Source organism: Sus scrofa, chromosome 6 (assembly GCF_054392235.1).
Source record: "Sus scrofa isolate SSC_HxYL_T2T_F1_AM1 chromosome 6, Sscrofa_HxYL_maternal_Yorkshire_Landrace_v2.0, whole genome shotgun sequence".
NCBI lineage: Eukaryota > Metazoa > Chordata > Mammalia > Artiodactyla > Suidae > Sus > Sus scrofa.
Window position 1 is genome coordinate 105,150,750 of NC_139388.1, and position 14,238 is coordinate 105,164,987.

The 14,238-nt window shown below is 39.3% G+C and overlaps 1 protein-coding gene across 1 annotated transcript in view; it reads right to left on the reverse strand.

Moving 5' to 3' along the window:
* The window catches only part of ARHGAP28 (Rho GTPase activating protein 28), a 187,492-nt gene extending 173,985 nt beyond the window's left edge, over positions 1-13,507 (reverse strand). Inside the window, exon 1 of the mRNA XM_084964207.1 lies at positions 13,453-13,507. The gene's annotated coding sequence lies outside the window, so the exon portion shown is untranslated. The remainder of the gene's footprint in view (positions 1-13,452) is intronic.
* Between the last annotated feature and the right edge of the window lie 731 nt (positions 13,508-14,238).

The following is a 14,238-nucleotide window of genomic DNA, read 5'->3' on the forward strand; positions in this document are numbered from 1 at the left end:
AATTGGGCCTGTGGGGGCTAAAATAAGAATAGGCAAAGCCTAGGGACAAAAGAGCTAACATTCTATTGCAGAAACAGGATGCCAATTGAGAAAAACAATTGGATGAGAGCCCAGCAAAGGACAATCTAAGTAATCACTAGGTTGAGGAAGACTCTTTATGAAAAGAAATATGAATATGATAAACCAGTCAAGATTGCAAATGCTGAGAGGGAACAGAATGAAGCCTATTGGCTTTTAAAAAAAATATCGAGGTCATCATAAAATCATTACTTAATCCCACTCCAAAAAAATTTTAAAATGAGTTGGAAAGCTCCAAGATCAGACTGACTGAGGCAATTCTCTTGACCCAATAAAACCTACATGATATCAAAACTGACACGAATCCAGGCATTTGTATTTTATGTGTTTGGGGGATGTGGGCAAGGTTCATACAGTATGTTTATCGGTTTTGTCCAGGAAATGTCCCAGTGACGGAGGATATTTTTTCAGAGCAGATCTCAGCCCCAAACACCTTAAAATCAGACACTGAGAACACCCAGATGCAGTGTAGAAGAATGCTCCTTCTCCAGAGAAATCCCAGGCACAGAGACACTGTCCACACAGAGGAGCCTCAGGAAACACTCTTAAGACCTGCAGCCTTGCATGCACTCCTTGGGCAGCCAAGTCTCACAATTCAGGGTTGGGTTTGGGCAAAAGGGCATAAGAAATGGCTTTACTCTATACCCAGGACTTTGAAGCAAGAAGCAGACATTTCAGGACAGAAAAGATATTGAATTACGGCAACAATTTGGGGCAGGTAGCAGAAGAAATGGCTGGAGACAGCAAGGGCATTCAATCATAATAGATAAAGCACTGTCATCCATCCCTTAGCAAGGAAGAAACAGACACCTGTATAAAAACAAACTCGGCTTCTTTTATAGTTACTTTCACATGTTCTAAACTGTAGGAGGTCTTATTACAGAGTAAGGGTTTAGTCATTCTCAACAAATGCTTTTGATGTTTCCATAAAAATCTAAGTTAAATATGGCCCTCTGCGTGGATGCGGACTGGTTATTAAAGTCAAGCTTCTGGTCAAGAGTGGCAAGGACTTTTTTTTCAGAGAGTATGCTAAGTGGGCTATACTTGATGCTTCTGCAGCTCTGCCCTCATCATCTTCCCAAGCTGTACCATCTCAAGATTGTTTTGAATCCCTTGTGCATCTCAGCTGGGGGATGTGATTGCCTCCACCTGCTCCTTTCTAATTCCCCATACTTGGTGTCAGTGATGTGCTGGAGCTCCTTTGTACTGGCTCATAAAAGATGGTGATTAAATTTTTAGGAATTTTGTGAGCCAGTTGTTATTAAAATTTAATTATACAAACTTACAATTAAATAAACCATACTTAAAACAAGTAGGAAATACTTTGTAATTATTTTATTGCTTTTTACTATTGCTCATGCCTTTGAGGCTATTTACATGTAGTGGTCCTCTATAGTGCAAATCAAATAGAATGGTGAGCTCCTGAGACTATCTTCCCATGTCTCTCTTTTTTTTTTTTTTTGTCTCTTTGCCATTTCTTGAGCTGCTTTCTCGGCATATGGAGGTTCCCAGGCTAGGGGTTGAATTGGAGCTGCAGCCACAGGCCTATGCCAGAACCACAGCAATGCTGGATCCGAGCCGCATCTGCAACCTACATCACAGCTCATGGCAACACCGGATCCTTAACCCGCTGAGCAAGGCCAGGCATCGAACCTGCAACCATGCAACCTCATGGTTCCTAGTCGGATTTGTTAACCACTGAGCCACGACAGGAACTCCATGTATCTCCTTTCAGTAACATTGTGTCTGCAGCTTCAGCATGGCCTTGGTGGGGGTTATTTACACCAAGGGATTCAGCAAACTACTATAAATGAAGGCTTAATTGTTTTACTGATAGCCTATAATTTTTTTTAAAAAATGGAGAACGAGTTCATGATACAGATTAAAGCTAAAAGTATATGGTATCCATAGCCATTACATTGTAATTAACACAAATAAATGAGGAAATATTCTTTCATTTTTCAAAACCTATTTTCTGATTCAGCAAAGTGACTCAGGTCATCAATAAAAGAGTGATGTTCCAACTAAAATCTTGATGGTCTCGCTCTTGTCTTGCAGGTTAACATAAATGCAAATAACAACCAACATTCATGCCCAAACTACACTCACTCATTCATTGCTACCAGAGGTTACCAAGAGATATAAGGGTTCAGAAAAAAAAAATCAATAAAAGCATTTTATGAGAACCAATTGGCTGTATGGAGTTTACAATAAACAGCATCATATATTTATTATTTATAAATTATGTGGTACACAGCCTATATATAAAATTTATAATAAACTTATATAGAGAACATGAGTACATTCTTTTCCGGAGAGATAAGTGTCATACATTCATCAACATACCATGACTTTTGCCTCACTCTCATCTAGGAAAAGCAGGGAATTTGCCAAATTTTTATTTTCTTATTAGTTTTATTTTGACTCTTAGAGAGGGCAGTTATTTCTCTTGATTGAGAAATGTCCAATTTCACATCTCTACTCACTGGTTTTTTGTAGTTTTCTATAGTGTCAAAAGGAGCTTGGCTTAGCACTACTCAAGGAAAGAGAGAGCAGTAATTACCTACATTTTTAAAAGTAAAAGTGGTTTTAAAGGATGAATATGCACACACCACATTACCTGTGCCATTCAAGCTGGCCCAAAATGTATTAATTGGTATGGCTGTGAAATTATTTTTAAGATTTTGAAAAAGATTTGTTTGTGGCATTTGAAAGAAAATAACAGCTTCATTCATGCATTCATTCATTCATTCATTTTTTTAAAAGAACGTGGTATGTGTAGTAGTTAAAGGCATGGACATGAGAAACAGAATATTTTACCCCCAAATTTCCAAATTGCCAACTCTTGTTATCTGTTTAGATAACCTCTTTGTACTTTAGTTTCCTCATCTCTGAAATGAACATGAGAATGAAATCGACTGCATTGGGCTCTTGTGATAATTAGATTAGTTGATCTGTGTAACATATTTGAAGCAGTGCCTGGCACACAACAGAAGGTTTGCTGTTTTCATTACCACCACTGTTACTACCACTGCATCTGTAACACAAAGCAGTCAATTCATTGACTTACAGATATTAAACTGTACAGAGTCACGATCATAGATTCACTTTTGTGGAGAAAAATTGATTAACAAAGATCATACAACTTTTAGAACCAAGGTAGGTGTCACATATCCTGATAATCTGTTTGTTGTTAAGCTAAATGGCTTCTTTTGATACCTGAGTATTTATCTCAACTAGTTACTTAGCTATATGGGTCTTTATGAAGAAGATTGCTTTTATCTAAATGTATTAGGATGCTTTACAGGTGCACTGCCCAGTGTGGTAGCCACATGTGACCACTGAGCACCTGATGCACGACCAGGGTGTTTGAGAAGTGCTGTAAGTGTAAAGCACACACCTGGTTTTGAAGACTTCATATGAAAATAAAATGTAAAAATGACCACTGATAATTACATACTGGTTAAAAGTTTAAGTTACGATATATTGACTACATTTGGTAAAATAAGTATGTTATTAAAATTAATTTATCTAATGTGGCATCCAGAAATCTTAAAATTATATATGTGACTCACAAGTGTGGCTTGCATTATATTTATTTCAGACAGTGCTAGACACAAACTCCATGTCATTAAAACTCATAATTTGGGCTTCATGTCCAAATTTGAAAGCTGAAAATATTGCTTTGTTTAATAAATCAGCAAGAGTTCTCTGCCTCAGTTAAGGGCATTATCATCTACCTCGTCATCCAAGCCAGGAATCCAAGAGGTACTATTGACTCTTCCCTCTTCCTCTATCCCACACATAATGATGGTTGAATCATTCTCAACTCTATCCCCCTGTCTCCATCCCTTCCACCCATACAGTCTTCACTATTCCTTATATGGATATTACAAGAGTCTTCCCACCACTCTCCCTGGCCCTTAGTCGTGGCTTCCCAAACCCATCTCCTGCATTGTCAGATCAAGCCACTCCTGAGAAAGGGTCTTCCATTGGTCCCTATTACCACGTTCACTGACACGGCACATTCACGACCCCCACTGCCCCCTGCTGTCTGCCCCATGGTTTGGACACTGCTTCCTTGTCCAGTCTCATATTATCTCCCTTTACATGCTATCTGAAGTGATCTAAAGAAGTTCTTGGAGTTCCTGTTGTGGTGCAGCAGAAACGAATCCAACTAGTATCCATAAGGATGCAGGTTCAGTCCCTGGCCTTGATCAGTGGGTCAGGGATCTGGCGTTGCCGTGAGCTGTGGTGTAGGTCGCAGATGCTACTTGGATCCCATGTTGCTGTGGCTGTGGCGTAAACCAGCAGCTGTAGCTCTGATTGAACCCCTAGCCTGGGAATCTCCATCTGCAGCCAGTGCAGCTGTTAAAAAAAAAAAAAAAAAAAAGAATGTATGTACATTTTGTTAGGTATTGGGTTGTGGTGGGGGTGTGGGGAGTGAAGGAGAAGGGAGAGGAAGATCTGGGCAAGGGTATGAAATGATCCCTTATTATACTTATAAACTCGGTAGTTGTTCAAATGAAATATAAAATACAGATTCAACACCTTTCTGAACGAATGTGTTAAAACAAGAGCAGAGGAGTTCCCGTCATGGCGCAGCGGTTAACAAATCTGACTAGGAACCAAGAGGTTGCGGGTCCGGTCCCTGGCCTTGCTCAGTGGGTTAAGGATCCAGCGTTGCTGTGAGCTGTGGTGTAGGTCGCAGATGCGGCTTGGATCCCACGTTGCTGTGGCTCTGGCGTAGGCCGGCGGCTACAGCTCCGATTAGACCCCTAGCCTGGGAACCTCCATATGCGGCGGGAGCAGCCCAAGAAATGGCAAAAAGACAAAAAAAAAAAAAAAAAAAAAAAAAAAAGCAAGAGCAGAAAACAATCTATACAGTTTTATTAGACCCATCTTAATGATAATTCCTCCGATTTCCTCAGGATTATGACCTCCTTAAATGAAATCATGTATGAAAAGAGTTTAACGTAGTGACTAGGTCAAAGTATTCATAACAACTTTCTATCCCTTTGTTCACATCTTGCCTCCACCAAACATACTCTTGCACAACACTCAGCGTAAGTCTTTAGGTGAAAGCCGGGGAGGTGAAATGCAAACTTTTTAAACAAGAAATCACTTTCCAGGTGACAGGCTACTGATTACTGAGGAGCTTAAACACATAATATTGCATAGAAAAACCTTATCTGTTGAAAACAGTGAAGAAAGAAAAAGCAAGAAGAGCCCGGGAGGCAAGTGGACAATAACTGGGGAAAAGGGGAAAAACATGTTTCATGCCTGATTCTTTCCTGAAAACTTAAACAAACAAGAAAAAAATTAAGCATGCGCATGACAAAGTTATTTATCTCTATATTTCAAAAAGCAGATACCATAGTGTATGGAGATTCCTCTGAGAATTCCATTTAGTATTAACTTGAAACCTGCATCTTGTCAAAAGGTGATTTGCTTCCAACTAACATTCTCAATAACTATCCTGCTCAATAACTACCTTCCTTCTCTCTAGTGAATTCTAAAAATGAAAAAGTAATTATATGACTGACTGAAACAGGCATGTGGACCAATAATTATGGAAACATCATTGGCTCCATGATGAAAGTTGCCATTTTCACTTTAATTATTCTTAGACTTTTCCTTCAGAGATACAGAATCAATTTTTTTTAAGATTATAAGAATTTTTTGAATACTCATTACCCTTGTGACTTAAAAAGATATGTATTCAGACTGCTGGACTTTTTGAAATACATAATTTATAATTATTTGTACCGTTACCAAAGTGAAGGTACATCTACATAATTGAACTTCTCTATTATTTAGCAGCTGATCAAAAACAACCATTCCGATAAGTTCTTCTATGAAGCTGCCTTTACTTGTAGAATCTAAAAGTCTGAAGAATATTTAGAATCCATCTAATTCACCTTCAGACCAGTTTAGGCATCCCTTTCAATTCATCAAGAGGTTTTGCCTTTTGCTCTCAAATCTAATTGGTCAGACTTGTATATAATGCTTGAGTAGCCTTTAAGATTTCTGTAAGTTTAACCATCACCCTGGATAATTACCACACTAAGAGGCTGATTTTCAATCTTAAAATTCCCCACAGAGCTAGTTCCTGCATAGGGTGGTGCTTGTCTGTAAATGGATTAAGATTACCCAAGTTTCTGGAAGATTTAGCTTTTCCTGCTCCTACTTGAGCAAGGCAAAATGAGATCACCATGCTTTTCTCATTCCTCCAACTCCTGTTTTTCAATGTAAAAGGTCTAGAGGATTCTGATCTAAAATTTACGTGCTCTTTCTGTGTAAAATTGCGTAATGGTGACTGCCACTCTAAAAGTCTTAGCTCTTTGAGGATGCTAAAATGAGGAGACAATGGTGTTGCTTTGACTTTGTTCCTGTATTTCCTAGACTGTTCTATTTCTGACACCCTATATCCTCAATTGCTCTCGTATCCAAATCTTTTAATCCAAGGAAAGGCAAACCATGGCACATGGGCCAATTCCAGACTGCTACCTGTTTTTCTAAATAAGATTCCACTGGAATACAGCCATGCTCATTTGTTTCCATATTGTCTAAGGCTGCTCTCTTGCTTTAACAGAAGAACTGAGTAATGGAAACACAGATATATTTCTCCGAAGCCTAAAATATTGCAATCTTGGGCTCTAAGAAAACATTTCTGGACCTTCGATCTGGCAGGATCACCAAGTCCTCATACCTTCTTCCTTACAACACATACATAGATGATGGATGACCAAGTCAAGGGAACTCTTCCACTTTTTCAAAGACATGGCATGTACATTCATGTCACGCATGTTCATGTCATGCAAAATGTTCTGTTTTCTAGGAATACCCTCCTTCTTCACCTTCACTTTGTTGATTTCCTACTCATCCTTTAAAACCTAGCTCTGGTGCCATTCACTTGTAATTATTTTCTTGACTACCCCATGAAATAAAACTTTTGTATCAACTTATTCTATAAATGCATTTGTTAGGACTTATCTTTTCAGGATATCTTTGTGTCCTCAAGTAAATGAATAAATTCATTTGGAGAGAACCGACTTCTTTACTATATTACCTTACCATACAGACTCATAGTATCAATTTATTCTTTTTAGAGCTGTTCTGATTCTTCTTCTCGTATCAGCACTTTGATGCCAAGACGGTATTTCATTAAACTGTTCATTTCATTGCCCCAAATCTCCGCTCCAAGACACCCTTCTGCCACTGCCCAGCTAGCCGAAAAGTACAGAGCCTGGTTTACAGTGAAAGATAAATTCTGCAAGGGTCAGAAATCAAATGCAAAAAATTCAATCACACAAATACTTGAAAAAAACATGGGTGAATTCCTTCATAATTTGGTTAAGGAAGAAGAAAAAACATTGGTAAACTTGATGACATAAAATCCTAAAACTAAGAGCTTTTAGGGAAGATACCGTTAGTAAAGTCAACTGGAAAACTGAGAGAAAAATATTTGCAATTTCTAGCACAGGAATAGCGATAATATTATGAACATAAAATGATTTTCTAAACATAGAGAAGCAGTAATCCAACACCCTATTGAAAAATGAGCTAAAGATATTAACAAGTTACGAAAAACGCAAATAGTTCTTAATTGTATAAATAGATGCTTAACCTCATTCATAATAAGATAAATGCAAATCAAGCTTTAGTCAGATAATTTCTTATCTAATAAATTGACAACAGTACAAAAATCTGAAATATGTTGATAAAGTCTTGGGGAAAAGATATTATTTATGCATTACTGGTAGGAACTGAAATGGTATAGCCCTTATGGAGAAGAATTTGACAACTTCCAGAAAAACTGCATATGCATTTATTTTCTAACTCAGCCATTTCATGTATAAAAAAATCTAACCAAAGATATACTAGCAAAAGTATGAAAAGACACATGCAATCTATTTTTTATACCACTGTTTGTAATAGCAAAAGACGGGAGCAACTCAAATGTTCATCACTAGCAGACTGGTTGAAACCACAATGGAGAGGGACTCAGCTATAATAAGGAAGGGGGAACAGCTGTATAGACAACCATGGAGAGATCTCTGTGATATGTTGTTAACTGAAAATAGCAAAGTACAGAAAAGTACATGTGGTATGTGTGTAGTATTCTTTAAGGAAAGTGGAAAGGGTATGAAATATCTATTTGCTTGTTTTTTTGTTTTTTGTTTTTTTTGCTTTTGAGGCCCACACCTGTGGCATATGGAGGTTCCCAGGCTAGGGGTCAAATCGGAGCTACAGCTGCCGGCCCACACCACAGCCACAGCAAAGTGAGATCCGAGCGGCATCTTTGACCTACACCACAGCTCAGGGCAACACCAGATCCTTAACCCACTAAGCAAGGCCAGGGATCAAACCTGCAGCCTCATTTACTAGTAAGATTCGTTTCTGCTGAGCCACAACAGGAACTCCCCGCTTGTATTTTTTTAAAAGAGTTATTTCCACTTTAAGTGAAGACAGAGTAACAGAAACCAAATTTATTCTCATACTTAGAAAACTGGACAAAATATATGAAATGACATTTTTTCAGACACTGGAGAATAGGCAGCTCAGGACTATTATCCCTAAGAGAGGGAAGAAATTAAGGTGAACCCTGGAGGCAGTTTCCAGGTCAGAGCTTAGGAAAGTGAACCCAGAAGGCCTGGTGATTTTGATGACTTGAAGAAACAAATTGGAGTTTGGAGAGGCAGAGACAGCTAGAATTGGGCCAAAAATCCCAGAGAGGAGGCAGCTTCAGAGAGAAGAAACTCAAAGACTTTCAGAGAGGTTCTCCCTCATCCTTGGTTAAGTACGGATCTACACATACAGAAGAATTTACTCAAAGCCAGAAAAAAATATATATATACCAGAAAGGAACAAGGAAATGACCCCAGGAGCTCACAGAGAACTAGGAAGATTCCACGTCCACATCAGTCAGAGTGGAAGAACCTTACAACACATGCAGAATCAAGTAGAATCCACAGAGGGAAAAAAAACAAATCAGCCCTAAACTAAAGGTTCTTCTATACTCACCCTAAAAAAAAAAAACCTTAAAAGCAAATATTAAAGAGGACTAACTGATTCTAAGTAAATTAGCTAAACATCAGAACAAAATATAAACATATTTATATTGTTTGGAAAGGAATGTAGCTGTAGAGAAAAAAATAGTTATGGGTTGATAATTGTTGAAAGATAGATGAAATACTTCATTGAAGTATTTTATTTAGTGCATCTTTGAGATTTTCCATAATAAAAAAGGCTAAAAGATATTTGTTATCATAATACTGAGACTAACAGCTAAATACAAAGAAGTAAAACTGAGCATGATCCCTAAATGCTTTTTGGAAGCAATCTCAAACCTAGGATTTATAGAATGAATCCTTTAAATAGTGTCACAAATAGCAAATCATTTTTTCAGATTCGGCATTTGAAGGAGAAAATTTAAATGACAGATTCACAATTGTTTATGAAACTAGGATGGAATGCAGAATAAAATTAAATTTTAAACTTGAAAATAGGAACATCAAAGAACTTAGGAAGAAACGAAACAATCTTTTTATAAAGCCAGTTATTCGTTAATCTTATTTCCAAAATAAGCCTTATTTTCTTATACTATTATAGAGAAGAAAGCACTTATCAGGTCTCAGTTTCAAGCGAGGCAAAATATCAGAGCTGAGGCTACTAAGTATCATTACGTTCTCTCTCTCTTTTTTTTTTTTTTCTTTTTGTCTTTTCTAGGGCTGAACCCATGGCATATGGAGGCTCCCAGGCTAGGGGTCTAATTGGAACTATAGCTGCTGGCCGACGCCAGAGCCACAGCAACATGGGATCCAAGCTGCATGTGCAACCTACACCACAGCTCATGGCAACGCTGGATCCTTAACCCACTGAGCAAGGCCAGGGATCGAACCTGCGTCCTCACGGATGCTAGTCAGATTTGTTAACTGCTGAGCCACAATGGGAACTCCAGTATCACTGGGTTCTTATGAGGCATTCCCTTGTTAGAACAAAGAATATGTTCCAGAATGAGTATATTAAATTGAGTTTTGCCAAGGGAATTAACCGTTAGGAGTGAATTAACATAGGCATTGGAAACCCAACCTTCAGATCAGGTCTATCTTACTGCCATGGGGAGCTGACACAATTGTCAGCTTCCTTGGTCATTGTGGATTCTGGACCTGCACATTCCCAACAGTCAGCCCTATTACTCCATGAAATTCAGCAGCGAGGGGGCTTTTGCTAATATTATGTGATTCAAACTGCCAATTTAACATCAAAACGAGTGTTAATCCTCTGTCGAACTTATCATGCTTCTCAAACTTGCTGACTGATTTGCATTACAACAATGTGTAGTACTGTATTGTGTTGTCTGCTGTTTTTCAGAAATAGCTGTTTTTCTCATATCCACCTTCCTACCACAAATACACACACACACAGACCAACATCATCACAGGACTTCAGGGGAAGTACTGCTTGAGGCCTCGACTCACTTTGAGTCACAAAAGCAGAAATGAAACATTCTTCTACCACCGCCCCTCATTCAGAGTTTCCAGCATATTCAGAGCAATATTCAGAAACCTCAAGCAAAGGAGGATCTGTAGCATTTGGCCCTTGTCAGAGACCTGACCTAAGGAACATAAAAAGCGTTTTGGAACAAATGGGCTTAGTTATTTCCATGAACTCCCACTGACCAGACCTTGAAATAAGATTCAGAGTTTTTTATGTGGACCCACATGTATGTAGTTATTTAATACTTATTCAAAGAAATGCACAGCTGAAATTCCATCAAAAGTATTTTTGTTGCTAATTATGAGAATTTTACTTAATACTTATTTTACACATATTATAAGCTAGGCACGGTTGATATTATTTTAAAAATACTATTTAACATCATAAACCTATATAGACTACCACCTAATGAAGCACCACAGTTTCATTAAAGAAGAAACTGAGGTACAGAGAAAATTAATAGCTTATCCTAAATACTAAGCAAGAGAGGTGGGATTTGAACCCAGGCTTGGGCTGCTTAACAACTATTTTGTGTTTTCTCTATTAAACTTCTCTGACACTGCAGCTATGCTAGAGCTCACAATACAAACTCCCTTTCTCTCTACAGTCAAATGCCATTATTTTAAGCATATCAATCCACTTAAGCTTAGAGCAGTTTAGGAAATATCTTTGGAAATTCCCATCGTGGCGCAGCAGAAACGAATCCGACTGGGAACCATGAGGTTGCGGGTTTGATCCCTGGCCTCGCTCGTGGGTTAAGGATCCGGCGTTGCTGTGAGCTGAGGGGTGGGTCGCAGACGTGGCTCAGATCCTGCATTGCTGTGGCTGTGGTGTAGGCGGGCAGCTGTAGCTTCAATTAGACCTCTAGCCTGGGAATGTCCATATACCACAGGTGTGGCCCTACAAAGCAAAGAAAGAAAGAAAGAAAGATCTTTGAACGTGTTCTTAAAATCAACATAAAAAGCAGTCTTCAGAGTAAGGGTCAAAGGAAAGTTAAGAATAAGCAAATCGAGCTCAGGATACAACTACTAAGGGTTCACAGAGGGATCCTTAACTGTTCAATTACTAAAAATATATTATATATAGGGGATAAAAGAAGAAAATTTTATTAATCCGCTACATCTTATAATGGCAAAAATCATCAGCTAAAAATGCTGCAAGTTTATTGACTTTTTTTTCAATAACGTGTCTAATTTTATTTTATTTATTTATTTATTTTTTGTCTTTTTGCCATTTCTTGGGCCGCTCCTGCGGCATACGGAGGTTTCCGGGCTAGGGGTCAAATCGGAGCTGTAGCTGCCAGCCTACGCCAGAACCACAGTAACGCAGGATCCGAGCTGCGTCTGCGACCTACACCACAGCTCACGGCAACGCCGGAACCTTGACCCACTGAGCAAGGGAAGGGATCGAACCCGCAACCTCATGGTTCCTAGTCGGATTCGTTAACCACTGTACCATGACGGGAACTCCAAAACATGTGTCTAATTTTATATGCTAACAGCTCACCCATCCTCAACACAGCACAACAGCTAGATCCTAGAAGATTACAGGAGTTCTGCTCACAGACAGAATTTTGGAGGCGCATGTGTGGAAACATACGTTCGCTTCCAGTAGATGCCCATAGGAGACACACATGAAAGCCAGTGAATACGCCACAGCAGAAATTGTGTAAAATGTAGCCTGACTCTAGACTAGACACTCTAGAGACAGAGTTATATTGCTACATAATTTATTCTTGTGGTTAGCCTATTTTACAATTTAATTTGAGAAAATGGCCCAAAGACAGGGACAGTATCTTGTACTTTGAGGCTGAACCATACTCCTTCTTTCAGCTGCCTTCCTTACCACTGATAAGCAGCACTGCCTAGAAATAAAAATATACTCAAGTTCACTTAAACCTAAGGGATTAGTGGTGGGTATTCTTGTGCTAGATGGAAGTATCCAATGAAAAAATGTCTCCAAGTTCTGTTCCTGGGGATGATATAAGTATAATGGAAGAGGCGATTAAGTTCCTTAAGTCATTACAATAGCTATAGGGTATCCCCAAGCAAAAGATAAATTCTCTTGATCTTGAGAAATAAAGAAGGGAATTTAAATTGTCTTATAAGGAGTTCCTGGAGCAAGGGGGAGAATTTTAAGCAGTGGGGGAAAGTCCATAGAGAGATATAGATAACTAATAATTCAATCAACATTTTAAGAAAGAGAAATAGAAAATCCATCCTCCTGTCCTTAAGACAAAACCATAATAAAAATGGACTTCAGTTCAGTATTCAGGCTAGACAAGGGGAAAGATGACAAAAACTAGGAGAAAGAAAAGACCGTCACCTCAGACTTAACCCAATGATCATTTCTATAATGGTAACAACCATCTATGGCACCTTTTCTTGAATTATTCCACTTTCAAATATTCTGTTATTATTGCTCAGATTCATTCAGTTGTACCTATCACATGTTCTGACTCTTGGTTTAGAAAATGCTGTCATCAGACCTACTTGTGCCCAGTCCTCAGGCTCATTCCTGCTCTAGTCCCAGTCCCTCCCCCTGATGAGTAATGGGACACCCTTTGGTTCCCCTCTTTCCCTCTCAACCTCCCTGACACCCAAACAACAGTTCGTTTGGGCTGCACAACCTTACCTTCCTTCTCCCTGTGACATCCAGGATTCCTAACCTGACCAGCCTTCAGACTTCCAGCCCTGAACTGCTCTCCAGGCTCTAAATCCAACCCCAATCTCCACCTCAACTGGACGAAATCAACTTGCTCTTCTCTGTGCCTTGAACCCCCTAATATACCCCGGCAGCTTGTAGCCACAAGTTCCCTTTCCACAAACCTCAAAAAAACAAACAAAAAAACCCTATATTTTAGGTACTTACCTTTGGTCATCCAACTAATGTTAGTTCCTCCCTCTTTGAAAGGTTCTCTCACGGTGCAGTGCAGATGTAGAAACGGCGATAGGAAAACCAGGTTGAGTTCTCAAATATTTACTGAGCACCCATTGTATGTGCCAGGCAAACACTGCATTCTTTACTAGCTGGTAGGGGATGGAACTGACACACCCCAAATCAGTAAGATGTCCTTTGTGCTCAGAATCCTTAGAATGGAATTGGGTAGGGGTATAAGGGTGATTCTTAAGTGAGGTCATCTAGCTCCACTGGCAGAATGGATTTTAGAGGGAAAGAATGAATGAAAAAAACACGCATGCTTCTCTCTCGGTTGTGAACACAAAAGAGGAAGAAATTGCTTCTGACCAGAATACTGGGGAAGTCTTTGCGGTGGAAATGGCTTTTGGATTAGACCTGGAAAGGTATCTAGGTCTTTGGGAGTGGTCAGTGAGGGAAAGCACAGGAGAATGTTTTCCGTGTCCCTGCCTGTGCTGTGGCTCCTAGTCTAGCTGGCTGCTCTCACCGTTTTCCAGTGGGCAAGTGTTACTTTGCTAGGGCTGCTGCAACAAAGTACCACAAGCTGAGTGATTTACACGACAGAAATGTATTGTCTCATGGTTCTGGAGGCCAGAAATCCTAGGACGAGGTTCCTGGCAGGGTTAGTTCCTTCTGAGGGCTGGGAGGGAGAAACTGTTCATGCTCCTTGCCCAGCCTCTGGTGGTATGGTAGCCAATGTGCTCTTCTTTGGCTTGTAGAAGCATTCATCTGATCACTGCC